This window comes from Aotus nancymaae, unplaced genomic scaffold (genome assembly GCF_030222135.1).
Source record: "Aotus nancymaae isolate 86718 unplaced genomic scaffold, 86718_ANA_hifiasm-v0.15.2.pri h1tg000004l, whole genome shotgun sequence".
NCBI classification, from domain to species: domain Eukaryota; kingdom Metazoa; phylum Chordata; class Mammalia; order Primates; family Aotidae; genus Aotus; species Aotus nancymaae.
The window spans coordinates 61612598-61625964 of record NW_026988415.1 but is presented as its reverse complement, the minus strand read 5'-3'; positions in this window follow the sequence as shown (position 1 = coordinate 61625964).

Sequence of the window (13367 nt, the reverse complement as noted above, 5' to 3'; positions counted from 1 at the left end):
TTTTAACCACAAGGAAATTGTGGGTTGAGTCTTTAGGGAAAAGTGGCATGACAGGACATGGTCTTTTGTTGAATTAGCCCTGTAATTCTTGTCAAAGCCAAGAATCTGACTTGAACTACAAAAAAATTAATCTGTGCATGAATAAAGTTGGAAGAATGTTCAGTTTTGGAAAAATATGTGTATATATGTATACACACAAACAAGGAATACCTGTTATCTTAGTTATAACTTGCTCATACATTTTCTCTCCACCTCAGCTTCCAAACATTATTTAAACAAGTCAAGTTGTAAATTGTGTATGAAATATATTACCTGACTACTCCAGAATCTTTGCGACTTCAGTGTAAGTAAATTCTGAGAAATTTGATTCTAAATCATTACCTGTCTTTGAAATACTAAAATCAAAAGCAAATGAACCTTTATCATTTGTTACTGGTATTAAGCTTTATTATATAGGCTTATAAGACCATACTTTAAATAATTTTATTTGGATACAAGGCTCCATATATAGGCCTCACATGCAGGCATTCAAAATTAACAAAAATGAAAACATCTGAAGACTCTAAAAAGTACTACTTTTCCCCTTTTTCATGAGATGAAGAAAAAGTTCAACTTAAACCCAGCAAAGAAAAACAGTTTTGAAATCACTACATAGGAAAAATTACTATATCTGATTTGAAATTCTCCTCAAATACTTAATAGTTATGGGCTACATAACTTCAGCCTTTATATGACATTATTCCGAAAGCACTAACCAGAGGAGATGGACTTTTGTTAAATGAAACCATAGCACAAGCATTGTGAATCTGTAATGGTTCATACAATAAAGCTGAAACAGTTCTGAACTTCCTGCATCAACAAGATGAGCTACCGAAAGAACCAATTCTTGTGAAAACATAATGAACTCATAGTACAGAAACTGTTTACAATGTCTCAGTAAAAGTTCTGTTGATTAATTGTACTATATATATATATGTACATATATCATAGAAAATTTATTTAAGTCTTAAATGATACCACTTTTAATGCTACATAAGGGGAAGTGCAGAATGAATTACAAACAAATTATAAAAATGTATGTGTGGAATGCACATTACTATAAATTGTAGCTCTTTATTAATTAAAATGATAATTTTAAATAATACAACAATTATTCATTAAAATATTTAAAATTTATTCACTTTTTTAATATACTTACAAACTAGAAGTTGATTATGGCAGAAGCATATTGTTTATCATCAAAGATTCATGTTTTACTTCCATACAATAAAGTTTGTACCAGGGACTATATTACAAGCTCTCCCTTGAATATAGGTAAAGATATATGAGCTGTGACCCACTAAATAAGAACAAAAGCTCTGTATGTAACTTCCAATTCAAGGTAGTTAATTAACGACTGGAACTTCCTCATGCTTTCTTCTCTTTCCAGGGACCTTGAAGGCCATGTGGTGAAGATGGCTATAACACGAAATAGAGAGCACTTGGATCTCTGACTCACATTTTGAAAGAGGGATATTCAGGTAAGCCATCTAATCAGGAATTTTTTTTCATTGTGGAGAGGTAAAACTCGTTGTATTAAGATGCTGAGTTTGGAGTTTGTTACAGCAAGTAGTCTACTGTGAGTAATACAGTGACTCGGGAGTGAGCAGAGAAATAAAAAGCTAAACTGCCAAGAAGTCTAAAATATTCAATGAAGAAATGTATGTAGAAATGATTTGAAATGTACACAGTATTTAATAGATATAAATAATTTGTGTAATTAATCCACAACACACCTAATGCCCTAGAATAATCAGGTCAATATACGGGAAACTTTATTTTCCTGTTTTCTATACCTAGATTTCACCACAGTTAAAAATATATTTTTAAAATATCTTCGACGTTTATTTTAGATTCAAAAGGTATGTGTGCAAGTTTGTTATATGACTATATTCTGTGATGCTGAGGTTTAGAGTGTGATAGATCCCATCATCCAGGTAGTGAGCATAGCATGCAAGTGTTAGTTTTTCCACACTTGGCTCCCTCCTCCTCTCTGGTAATTTCCAGTTTTTATTCTTGATATCTATATGTCCATTTGTACCTAATGTTTAGCTTCCACTTACAAGTAAAAATGTGATATTTGGCTTTCTATTCCTAAATTAATTTGCTTAAGATAATGGCCTCTAGCTGCATCCATGTTGCTGCAAAATGCATGATTTCATTCTTTTATATTGTTGCACAGTATTCCAGAGTGTATATGTACCACATTTTTTTCAACTTTTATTTTAGGTTCACAGGGTACCAGTTCATGTTTGTGACACAGGTAAATTGCATGTCACTTGGGTTTGGTCTACAAATGATTTAATTACCTAAGTAGCAAGCATAGTGCCTGATAATTTTTGAAGCTTAACCTCTTCCCACACTTCCTGCTCATTGTCAATGTGTGCTCAATGTTTAGTACCCACTAATAAGTGAGAACATGTGGGATTTTGCTTTATCTTCGTGTGTTCACTCACTAAGAATAATGGTGTCCAGCTGACTCCAAGTTGGTGAAAAGGACATGATTTTATTTTTATGTGGCTTCATAATATGCCATAGTGTGCATGTACCATATTTTCTTTATCAAAGACACCACTGATGGGCATCTTGGTTGATACCATTATTTTGCTAATGTGAATAGTGCTACGATGAACATATGAGTGAGTGTATGTGTCATTTGGTAGAATGATTTATATTCCTTCGTGTATATACCCAATAATGGGATTGCTGTGTCGAATTGTAGTTCTGCTTTAAGTCCCTTATGAAATCTGCAAACTGCTTTCCAAAGTGGCTAAACTAATTTATATTCAACCAGTAGCATATAAGCATTCCCTTTTATCTGCAAACATCAACAACATCAGTTATTTTGCAGCTTTCTAATAACCATTCTAACTGGTGGGAGATGGTCTCATTGTGATTTCAATTTGCATTTCTCTAGTGATTTGTAATATTCAGCATTTTTTCATATGCTTGGTGAGTACATATATATCTTCTTTGGAGAAGCGTCTGCTCATGTATTTTGCTAATTTTTAAAAGAGGTAGTTTGTTTTTTGCTCCTTGGTTTACTTAGGTTTCTTACTGATTCTGGATATTAGACTTTTGTTAGATGCATAGTTTACAAATAGGTTATCTTTTTACTCTGTTGATGTTTTCTTTTGCTTTGCAGAATCTCTTTAGTTTCATTAGTTCACAGTTTTTTTGATTTTTGTGTTGTTGCAATTGCTTCGGATATTTGGTCATGAAATCTTTGACAAGGCTTATGTCCACAGTAATATTTCTTAGGTTTTCTTTTCTTTTTCTTTCTTTCTCTCTCTCTCTTTCCCTCCCTCCCTTCCTTCCTTCCTTCCTTCCTCCCTCCCTCCCTCCCTCCCTCCCTCCCTCTTTCTTTCTTTCTTTCTTTCTTTCTTTCTTTCTTTCTTTCTTTCTTTCTTTCTTTCTTTCTTTCTTTCTTTTTCTTTCTTTCTTCTTTTCTTTCTGACAAAGCCTTGCTCTTTTACTCAGACTGGAGTGCAGTGTTGTGATCTTGGCTCACTGTAACCTCTGCATCCTGAGTTCAAGCAATTCTCATGTCTCAGCCTCCCGAATAGCTAAAACTACAGGCTTGTGCCATCATTCACAGCCAATTTTTTTGTATTTTAGTAGAGATGGGGTTTCACCATGTTGCCCAGGCTGGTCTTGAACTCCTGACTCAGGCAATCCATCTGCCTCGGCCTCCCAAAGTGCTAGGATTACAGGCATGAACCACTGCACCCAGCCCTGGATTTCATATGTCTTAAATAGAAGTTCTTAATCCTTCTTGAACTTATTTTTTAAATAAGTTATTTATTTATTTTGTGAAATGAAGGGTCAAGATTCTATCTTCTACATATGTCTATGGAAGTATTCTCGCACCATTCGTTAAATAGGGAGTCTGTTTTCCATTGCTTGCTTTTGTCAATTTTGTGAAAGATTAGATGGTTGTAGGTGTCGTTTTAATTCTGTTTTCCCTAACATGTTCCATTGTTTTATGTGTCTATTTTTGCATCAGTACCATACTTCTTTGGTTACTCTAGCTTTGTACTACAGTTTTAAGTCAGGTAGTGCGATGCCTCCAACTTTGTTCTTTATACTTAGAATAGCTTTGGCTATAGAAGCTCTTTGTTGGCTCCATATGAATATTAGAATAGCATTTTTTCTAATTCTGTGAAAAACAGTAATTATGCTATTCCATAGTTTGGAATAGCATTGAATCTATAATTACTTAAGGCAGCATGGTCGTTTTTTTTTAAATTGTACTTTAGGTTCTGGGGTACATGTGCAGATCATGCAGGACTGTTTCATAGGTACATACATGGCAAGGTGGTTTGCTGTCTTCATGCCCCCATCTCCTCTATCTGGTATTTCTTCCCTCGTTATCCCTTCCCACCCTCCAAAGCCCCCGCTGTCCCTCCCCTAAACGCCCCCAGCTGACCACAGTGTGTGATGCTCCCCTCCCTGTGTTCACGTGTTCAAATTGTTCAACAGCCGCCTATGAGTGATAACATGTGGTGTTTGGTTTTCTGTTCTTGTGTCAGTTTGCTAAGAATGATGGTTTCCAAATTCATCCATGTCCCTATGAAGGACACAAACTCATCGTTTTTTATGGCTGCATAGTATTCCATGGTGTATATGTGCCACATTTTCTTTATCCAGTCTATCATTGATGAACATTTGGGTTGATTCCAGGTCTTTGCTATTGTAAACAGTGCCACAATGAACATATGTGTGCATGCATCTTTATAATAGAACAATTTATAATTCTTTGGATATATACCCAGCAATAGGATTGCTGGGTCAAATGGTATTTCTATTTCTATGTCCTTGAGGAATTGCCACACTGTCTTCCACAATGGTTGCACTAATTTGCACTCCCACCAACAGTGTAAAAGTGTTCCTATTTTTCCACATCCTCTCCAGCATCTGTTGTCTCCAGATTTTTTAATGATCACCATTCTAACTGGTGTGAGATGGTATCTTAATGTGGTTTTGATTTGAATTTCTCTGATGACCAGGGATGATGAGAATTTTTTCATACATTTGTTGGCCTCACAGATGTATTCTTTTGTAAAGTGTCTGTTCATATCCTTCACCCATTTTTGAATGGGTTTGTTTGTTTTTTTTTTAATAAATCTGTTCTAGTTCTTTGTAGATTCTGGATATTAGCCCTCTGTCAGATAGGGAGATTGCAAATATTTTTTCCCATTCTGTTGTTTGCCAGTTCGTTCTAATGATTGTTTCCTTTGTTGTACAGAAGCTCTGGAGTTTAATTATATCCCATTTGTCTATTTTGGCTTTTGTTGCCAATGCTTTTGGTGTTTTAGCCATGAAGTCCTTGCCTATGCGTATGTCCTGAATGGTATTTCCTAGGTTTTCTTCTAGGATTTTTATGGTGTTAGGTCTTATGTTTAGATCTTTAATCCATCTGGAGTTAATTTTAGTGTAAGGTGTCAGGAAGGGGTCCTGTTTCTGCTTTCTGCACATGGTGAGCCAGTTTTCCCAACACCATTTATTAAACAGGGAATCCTTTCCCGATTGCTTGTTTTTTCTCAGATTTGTCAAAGATCAGATGATTGTAGATGTGTGGTGTTTCCTCTGAGGCCTCTGTTCTGTTCCACTAATCTATGTCTCTGTTTTGGTACCAGTACCATGCTGTTTTGATTACTGTGGTCTTCTACTATAGTTTGAAGTCAGGCAGCATGATGCCTCCAGATTTGTTCTTTTAGCTTAGGATTGTCTTGGCTATGTGGGCTTTTTTTTGGTTCCATATGAAGTTTAAGTGTTTTTTTTTTTTTTTTTTTTTTTCCAGTTCTGTGAAGAAGGTCATTCATAGCTTGATGGGGATAGCATTGAATCCTCTCTTATTTCACTGAGCAGTGGTTTGCAGTTCTTGAAGAGGTCCTTTACATCCTTTGTTAGTTGTATTCCTAGGTATTTTATTCTCTTTGTAGCAATTGTGCATGGGAGTTTACTTTTGATTTGGCTCTCTGTTTTCTGTTATTGGTTTATATAAATGCTTGTGATTTCTGCACATTGATTTTTTATCCTGAGACTTTGCTGAAGTTGCTTATCAGTTTCAGGAGAATTTAGGCTGAGACGATGGAGTCTTCTAAATATACAATCAGGTCATCTGCAAATCGAGATAATTTGGATTCCTCTTTTCCTAGTTGAATACACTTTATTTCTTTTTCTTGTCTGATTGTTCTGGCTAGAACTTCCAATACTATAGTGAATAGGAGTGGTGGTAGAGGGCATCCTTGTCTTGTGCCAGATTTCAAAGTGAATGCTTCTAGTTTTTGCCTATTCAATGTAATATTGGCTGTGGGTTTGTTGTAGCTTTTATTATTTTGTGATATGAACAATGGATACCTAGTTTGTTGAGGGTTTTTAGCATAAAGAGCTGTTGAATTTTGTCTAAGGCCTTCTCTGCATCTATTGAAATAATCATGTGTTTTTCGTCTTTGGTTCTGTTTATGTGATGGATTACCTTTACAGATTTGTGTATGTTGAACCAGCCTAGCATCCGCGGGATGAAGCCTACTTGATCATGATGAATAAGCTTTTTGATTTGCTGTTTCATTCTGTTTGCTAGTATTTTATTGAAGATTTTTGTGTCAGTGTTCATTATGGATATTTGCCTGAAGTTTTCTTTTTTAGTTGCGTCTCTGCCCGGTTTTGGTATTAGGATGATGTTGGTCTCATAAAATGATTTGGGGAAGATTCCCTCTTTCTGTATTGTTTGGAATAGTTTCAGAAGGAATGGTACTAGCGCCTCTTTGTATGTCTGGTATAATTTGGCTGTAAACCCATCTGGATCTGGGCTTTTTTTTGTTGCTGTTGGTAGTTTGTTCTTTCTATTCATGAGCATGGAATACTTTTCCATTTGTTTATGTCACCTCTGACTTCTTTCAGCAGTGTTTTAAAATTCTCTTTGCATACATCTTTCAACACTTTGGTTAGCTGTGATCCTAGGTATTTTATTCTTTTTGTATATATTAAGAATGAGATTCAGTTACTGATTTGAGTGTCAGCTTGGATGATCTTTTTGTATAAAAATTCTACTCACTTTTGGTTCGAAATCCTTAAGGAATTGCCCCACTGTCTTCCACAATGGTTGAACTAATTTACACTCCCACCAACATTGTAAAAGCATTCCTATTTCTTCACATCCTCTACAGCATTTGTTGTTTCCTGACTTTTTAATGTCGCCATTCTAACTGGTGTGAGATGGTATCTCATTGTGGTTTCAGTTTGCATTTCTCTAATGACTAGTGATAATGAGCTTTTTTTTCCTGTTTGTTGGCTGCATAAATGTCTTCTTTTGAGAAGTATCTGCTCATATCCCATGCCCAATTTTTGATAGGGTAATTTGTTTTTTTCTTGTAAATTTGTTTAAGTTCTTTGTAGATGCTAGACATTAGCTCTTTGTCACATGGATAGATTGCAAAACATTTTTCCCATTCTGGAGGTTGCCTGTTCACTCTGATGATAGTTTCTTTCACTGTGCAGAAGCTCTTTGGTTTAATTATATCCAGCAATTCCATTACTGGGTATATACCCAAAGGATTATAAATCATTCTACTAAAAGGACACATGCACACGTATGTTTATTGGGCACTGTTCACAATAGCTAAGACTTGGAACCAACCCAAATGCCTATCAGTGACAGACTGGATAAAGAGAATGTGGTACATATATACCACAGAATACTATGCAGCCATAATGAAGGATGAGTTCATGTCTTTTGCAGGGACATGGATGAAGCTGGAAACATCATTCTCAGCAAACTAATAAAAAAACGCAAAAACCAAACACTGCATGTTCTCATTCATAATTTAGAGTTGAACAATGAGAACACATGGACACAGGGAGGGGAACATCACACTCCAGGGCCTGTCAGTGGTGGGTAGCTAGGAGAGGGATAGCATTAGGAGAAATACCAAACATAGATGACAGGTTGATAGGTGCAGCAAATCACCATGGCAGGTTTATACCTATGTAACAAACCTGCACATTCTGCACATGTATCCCAGAACTTAAAGTATAATTTTAAAATGCTACTGATTTTTGTACATTGGGTTTGTATCATAAAACTTTACTAAATTGTTCATCAGTTCTAGATGCCTTTTGGATGAGATGATGGAATTGCCTAGGTACACAGTTATATAATCTGTTGAGACAAAGTTTGACTTCCTCTCTTTCGATTTGGATGCCTTTTATTTCTTTCTCTTGCCTGATTGCTTTGGCTGAGACTTTTTGTACTATGTGGAATAGGAATGGTAAGGGCACACATCTTTTTCTTGTTCCTTCTCACAGGAGAATGCTTCCATTTTACCCATTCAGTAAGCAATTGGATGTGGGTTTGCCATAAATGGCTCTCAGTGTTTTCTAGTATGTTCCTTTGATGCCTGGTTTGTTTAGGGTTTATAACATAAAAGGATGTTGAATTAGGTTGCAAGCCATTTCTGTGTGCATTGAGATGATCATGGTTTTTGTTTTTTGTTCTGTTTATATGATGAATCAGATTTATTGATTTGCATATGTTGAACCAACCTTGCATCCCAGAGATAAAATCTACTTGATTGTGGCAGACTAGATTTTTGATGTGCTACTGGATTTAGTTTGCTACTACTTTGTCAAGGATTTTTTTGCATTTATATTCATCAAGAATATTGACTCATAATTTATTTCTATTTTGACTCTGCCATGTTTTTGTATCAGAATGATGTTGGGCTGATAGAATGAATTAGGGGGGAGTTTATCCTATTCAAAGTTTTGGAATAGTTGCGGTAAGATTAGTAGCAGATCTTCTTTGTACATCTGCTGACATTTGGATGGGAATCCATCTGGTACAGTACATTTTCTCATTATTAGGTTTACTATTATCCATTCAATTTAATAACCCATTATTGCTGTTTTCAGTGTTTCATATTTTCCTGGTTCAATATTGGGAGGTTGTTTGTTTCCAGGAATTTATGCATTTCTTCCAGATTTTATAATTTGTGTGCATAGAGGCATTTGTGAGAGTCTCTGAGAATTGTTTTCATGTTTCTATGGGGTCTGTGGTAATGTCACCTTCCTTTGTTACTTCGGATTTTTTTATCTCTCTTTTTTCTATATTAATGTAGTTATCATTTTTATCAATCTTGTTTATTCTTTCAAGAAACAACTTTTTGTTATGTTGTTCTTTTGTATAACTTTTTGTACCTCATTTATTTTCAGTTCAGGTCTCTTTTGGTTATTTCTTTTCTTCTGCTAGCTTTGGTGTTGGTTTGCTCTTGCTTTTATTTTTCTATTTCCTTTAGGTTTAATCTTAGTTTGTTGATTTTAGGTCTTTCTGACTTCTTGATGTAGGCATTTAGTGCTATAAAATTTCTTCTTACTGAATTATCTGTTACCCATAGATTCTAATATGTTGTATCTTCTTTTACATCAGTTTCAAAGATTCTTTTGATTACTGCCTTAATTTTATTTTTTAATCAAAAGTCAATTCAGTAACCAGATTATAAATTTCCATAGAAATCTGTGGTTTTGAGTGATCTTGGTATTGATTTGTATTTTTATTGTGCTGTGCTCTGAGAGTGTTGTTGGTATAATTTCAGTTTTATTAAAAATGTGTTGAGAATTGCCTTAAGGACATGAATGTGGTATATCTTAGAGTATTTGCCATGTGAAGATGAGAATATCTAACCTGTTTATTTTAGGAGGGTGGGGTGAAGGTGGATTATTCTGTAGATGTCTGTTAGGTTCGCTTAGTCAAGTCTGGAGTTTGGGTCCTGAATATCTTTGTTAGATTTTTTTTTTTTTTTTGCCTTGATAATCTGTCTAACACTTTCAGTTGGGTATTGAAGTTTCACACTATATTTGTGTCATTATCCATGTATCTTCATACTTGTTATATGAATATTAGTATTTTAATATATATATATGATGGTTAAGTCTTCTTGTTAAATTGATTTTATTATTATTGTTTACTGCCCCCTTTGTCCTTTATGTATGTGTGTGTGTGTGTGTGTGTGTGTGTGTATATATATATATATATATACACATACACATTTTTTAAATTGTGTTTTAGATTTTGGGGTAATGTGAAGAACATGCAAGACTGTTGCATAGGTACATACATGGTAATGTGGTTTGCTGCCTTCCTCTCCATCACCTATATCTGGCATTTCTCCCCATGTTATCTCTCCCCAACTCCCCACTCCCACTGTCCGTCCCCTAGTTCCCCCGCACACACCCCAGTGTGTGATGCTCCCCTCCCTGTGTCCATGTCTTCTCATTGTTCAACACCTGCCTATGAGTGAGAATATTTTGTGTTTGATTTTCCGTTCTTGTGTCACTTTGCTGAGAATGATGGTTTCCAGGTTCATCCATGTCCCAACAAAGAACATGAACCCATCGTGTCCTTTTTGATTATTGTTAGTTTAAAGTTTGTTTTGTCTGAGATAAGAATATTGACCCTTGCTCTTTTCTCTTCCATTTGATCAACATATATTTCTACATGCTTTTATTTTGAGCCTGTAAGAGTCATTTTATGTGAGATTGGTCTCTTAAAGAGAGCTTATCTTGGGTCTTGCTTCTAAAATCAAATTGGCACTCTGTGCCTTTTAAGTGGGGATTTTAGCCCATTTATACTAAATGTCAATGTTGATATACAGGCAATTGATCTTGTCATTATGTTGTTATCTGCTTGTTATGTAGACTTGATTGTATAGTGGCTTGTGTCTGTGGGCTATGTACATGAGTGTGTTTTTGCGGTGGTGGGTGTTGGTGCTGTATTTTCCTGTTTAGCACTCCACAAGGATCACTAATAAGGTAGGTCTAGTGGGTATATCACATTTTTTTTACCTAGTTCACCACTGATGGACACCTAGGTTGTGAATCATGCTGTGATAAACATACAAGAGTATGTATCTTTTCAGTAAAACATTTTATTTTTCTACAGCTATGTATCTAGTATTTTATATGGGATTGCTGGTTCAAGTGGTAGTTCTGTTTTAACTTCTTTGAGAATTCTCCAAACACTTTTCCACAGTGGCTAAACTAATTTACATTTCCAGCAATAGTACATAAGCACTCCCTTTTTTCCTCAACCTCACCAGTATCTGTTAGTTTTGACTTATTAATAATGGCCATTCTGACTGGGATGACATAGTATCTCATTGTGGTTTTGATTTTTATTTATCTGACAATTAGTGTTATTAAGTATTTTTTACATATTTGTTGGTCACTTCAATATCTTCTTTTGAGAAGTATCTGTTCATGTCTTTTGTCCACTTTTTTAATGGAGTGGATAGTTTTTTGTTTGTTGATTTACTTAAGTTCCTTATAGATTCTGTATAGTAGACTTTTGATGAATGAAGTGTGCAAAAATTTCCTCCCATTCTGAGAGCTGTCTGTTTACTCTGGTAGTAGTTTATTTTGCTGTGCAGAAGCTCTTATAGTTACTTAGGTCACACTTGTCAAATTTTCGTAACAATTTTCGTAACAATTGCTTTCGAGGACTTTGCCATAAATTCTTTCCCAAGGCCAGTGTTCAGAATGCTATTTTCTAAATTTGTTTCAAGAATTTCTATAGTTTGAGATCTTACAGTTAAATATTTAATTCATCTTGAGTTAATTTTTGTATATGGTGAAAACTAAGGGTCCCATTTTATTCTTCTGCATGTGGCTTGGCAGTTATACCAGAATTATTTATTGAATACGACGTCTGTTCCCCATTGTTTATTTTTTCTGACTTTGTTGAAGATCAGATGGGTGTAGTTTTTCAGCTTCATTTCTGAGTTCTTTTTCCTGACCCATTAGTTATATATGTTTTTCTAACAGTACCATGTTGTTTTGGTTACTACGGTCTCATAGTGTTGTTTGAAGTCAGGTAATTTGATGCCTTTGGTTTTGTTCTTGTTGATTAGATTCGCTTTGGCTATTGTCTTTTTTTGTTTCCATATGAATTTTATATTTTTTTCTAATTCTTTGCAAAATGATGTTGCTACATTAATAGAAATAGATTAGAGTCTGTAGATTGCTTTAGGAAGTATGGTCATTTTGATAATATTGATTCTTCCAATCCATGAGCAGGAAATTATTTTCAGTTGTTTGTGTCATTCATGATTTCTTTCAGTAGTGTCATGTAATTCTTGTTTTAGAGATTTTTTTACCTCATTGGTTAGGTGTATTCCTAACTTTATTTTTGTGGCTATTGTAAATAAAATTTTATTTTATTTTAATATTAATTAATTAATTAATTAATTTTTTGAGACAGAGTTTTGTCTTGTTTCCAGGCTAGGGTGCAGTGGTGAGATATGGGCTTAACACAACTTCTGCCTCCTAGATTCAAGCCATTCTTCTGTCTCAGTCTCTTGTGTAGCTGGAATTATAGGCTCACACTGCCACACACGGCTAATTTTTCTATTTTTAGTAGACACGGTGTTTCACCATGTTGGCTAGGCTGGTTTCTAACTGCAGAAGTCAGGTGATCCACCTGCCTTGGCTTCTTAAAATGCTGGTATTACAAGCGTGAGCCACTGTGCCTGGTCCTTAAAATTTTATTCTTGATTTGGCTCTCAGCTAGATCATGGCTGGTGTATAGAAAAGCAGCAGCCTGGGCTCCGGAATCAGACACTGGACTTATGTTGTTATCAGATGAATTTGCTCAGCTGTGCACTGTTGTGTTACAAAATCAAATGGCATTAGATAAGCTTACTGCAGTCCAAGGAGGGGTTTACACCTTACTGCATACTGAATGTTATGTGTATAGCCAGTTCTCACAATATTACTCTCCTTGCAAAGCAAAAGGAAAAAAAAAAAAAGTTACTTTTTTTTGGCTGGGCATAGTGGCTTACACATGTAATCAAAGCACTTTGGGAGGTCAAGGCAGATGGATCACTTGAGTTCAGGAGTTCAAGACCAGCCTGGGCAGCATAGTGAAACTCCGTCTCTACTAAAAATCCAAAAATTTTCCAGGTGTGGTGGTGCAGGCCTGTAATTCCAGCTACTTGGGAGGTTGAGCCAAGAGAATCGCTTGAACCTGGGAGGTGGAGGTTGCAGTAAGCCAAGATCACACCACTGCAATACAGTCTAGGTGATAGAGTGAGACTCCATCTCAAACAACAAACAAACAAATAGAAATGCTACTATTTTTTACATTAATTTTGTATTATTAAACTGTATTAAAATTATTTATTTGGTCTAGGAGCATTTGATGGGGTCTGTAGGTTTTTCTCTGTAAAGAAAAGAATTACACTGACTGTCAAGAGAAATAATTTTATTCCTTTTCAAATTTGGATGTTTTTCATTGTTTTTTCTTGCCTGATTGCTCTGGGTAGGATTTC